Source organism: Myotis brandtii, unplaced genomic scaffold (assembly GCF_000412655.1).
Source record: "Myotis brandtii unplaced genomic scaffold, ASM41265v1 scaffold240, whole genome shotgun sequence".
NCBI classification, from domain to species: domain Eukaryota; kingdom Metazoa; phylum Chordata; class Mammalia; order Chiroptera; family Vespertilionidae; genus Myotis; species Myotis brandtii.
The window spans coordinates 1,654,849-1,657,730 of NW_005359064.1; positions in this window are offsets into that span (position 1 = coordinate 1,654,849).

Genomic DNA, 2,882 nt, shown 5'->3' on the forward strand with positions numbered 1-2,882 from the left:
GCATTTAAGACAGCTGCTTTGATCTATTTTTGATGTCATAATGTAGTGCAGAAAATTTTCATCTAATTTTTTTTCTCATTTAAAATTTTATCCACATAATAGATGTAAATTACTTTTTTAAAAAAAATCATAGACTACAGCAGGATTTGTGGAGAAAATCATCACATCTCTCACAACCCAGGCCTGCACTTTTCTATCTTTTGTTTCTCTGGTAGTTGCCTTCATAATTTTAAATAATGTGTTCATATCTCTACTTCTAGATTAGAAAGGTATTATCTAACAACTTTCTGCTTCAAGAGATGACTTCCATCCACACTATTGCCCTTCTCTTCTCAATGTTTTTTTTAATATTATGATGAAAGATATTTATTTAAATGCTTCATGGAAAGTTAATTTTATTTATTTTTTTAATTAAATTTATTGGGATGACATTGGTTAATAGGATCATACAGGCTTTAGGTGTGGATGTCTAATCACAAGATCTGTATATTGCACTGTGTGCCCACCACTCAAAGTCAAATCATCTTCCATCACCATATATCAGGCCCCTTTCACCCGCCCCCCACTTCCCCAGACCCTTCCCTCTGGAAGCCCCCACACTGCTGTTTGTGTCCAGGAGTTTCCGTTTTATATCCCACATGAGTGAAATCATATGGTCCTTAGCTTTTTCTGCCTGACTTGTTTTACTTACCATAATATTCTCAGTTTTTTATAGTTATTTTATTTTTAGTTATTCTTTTTTAAACCTTTGTAACCTAAAATAATATACTTAGACCTCTATTTCTTGTCCAATTAATTTTATGCAATATTCTTTGCCTCTCCAGGATGTAACATTAGATTTCTCCAACCTTCATCTCTCAACTTAGGTGTTTTAGTCTTCTGTAGATTGTCTGTAGATTAATTTTTAAAGTTCAAACCCGTTAAACAATATGTTCATTATTATCACTGGTAGGTATTATTAACTGCATAATTTTTAAAAATATATGTATATATTTTTATTGATTTCAGAGAGGAAGGGAGAGGGAGAGAGAGACAGAAACATCAATGATGAGAGAGAATCATTGATCGGCTGCCTCCTTCATGTCCCACACTGGGGATTGAGCCCGGAACCTGGGCATGTGCCCTGACTGGGCATTGAACAGTGACCTCCTGGTTAATGGGTCACCACTGAGCCATACTGGCTGGGCTGCATAGATTTTTTGTTTAATGCTAGGATTCTGTTTATTTCTGTACATGGTCAATGTCAGCACTCCAGTGTTACCTGAAAGAAGTGTTCCTAGAATCATAAGCAAAAAAGATCCTTTTTTCTAATACTCTACCAATCGCTCAAAAGCATGTACCATCTAGATTGCTTCCTGTTTGAACCATGACTATCTTGTACAACTTTCTGTTTTTCCTGAAGTTTCTAAGTGTCTTTCTTAGGTCTTGTAAAAAAAAAAGATAAAAGAAGAAAGAAACAAGCCTTCTTGATAATAGGCTTCTGAGTCAGTTTTACTCTTTCTTGTATCCCATGTCTCCCCCCACCCCTTTTATTTCTCCATTCATCTCGCTGAAATATATTCTCACGAACCTTCTTAAAAGGAATATGTGTGAGGTACAAATATAGATTTTTGCATGTGTGCAAATATCTTCATTTTGCTTTTTCATTTAATTGATGACAAATTGACTATATATAAACATTTTGTCAGGGTACCTTGACTTACCACTTGTTGCTTCAAAATAAATTTGTTTATTTTGGCACTTTCCTTTTTGTTGCTTATTTTCTTATATATCTGTGAATTCTTAGTTATTCATATTTACACTCTGGCAAACTAGTCATGATTCTACCCTTCATGAAGAGTTGCCATGAACTACAAGATAGCAGCAGAGACTTTTAGTAGTATTTTCACGCTTGTGGTGTAATGAATTGAATTACTTTTAATGTGATGGTGTGATACAAACCACAATGTTGAATTAATACTGGCACATGTGCCCAGCCGGTGGGGTTCAGTGGTTGAGCACTGACCTCTAAGGCAGGAGGCAACAACTGGATTCATGGTTGGGGCACATGCTCAGGTTGGGAGCTCAATCCCCAGTAGGGGGCGTGCAGGAGGCAGCCGATCAATGATTCTCTCATCATTGATGTTACTAGCTTCCTCTCCCTCTCCCTTCCTCTCTGAAATCAATAAAAATATATTTTTAAAAAAATCTAACTTGGCTTTCTGTGTAATCAATTTAGAAATGTAAAATAATTATAAAAATTAATATATAGTCACTAAAATGTTTTTCTTATTGTGATACTTAAAATAACTGCTCTGTTATATACCTTGCAAATCTAAATATCTACCTATCTTCTAATATTCCATGGGCTGATTTTAGAATTTATATGAAAATGAAAATGACCTGTATTATCCAAAGTAATTTTGAAAAAGTAGAACAAAATTTAAGAATTTACACGGTCTGACTTTAAGAATATTATTAAGCTATAGTAGTCAGTGTGGTGCTGGTGTAATGACAGACAAGTCAACGGAACTGACTAGACACAGATTACACAGTTATTTAATTTTTGACCAAAGCAGTTCAATGAAGAAAGGAAAGGTTTTTCAATAAATGGTGCTGGATCAACCGGATATTCATATGGAAAACAAAACAAAACCTTTCCTATGTACCTCATCCTTACCCAATAAATAATTCAAAATGTATCACAGACCTAGACTCAAGAGCTTAAATATAAAGCTTCCAGAAGAAAACATTTTAAAAAATATTTATGACTATGAAGTAGGCAAAGATTTCTTAGACAGAACCCAGAAAGTAGTAATCATAAAATAGTAAGTTGATAAATTAAACTTCAGCAAAATTGAAAAAAGCCTACTCGCTGTAGGCACACTTAAGATAAATAAGCA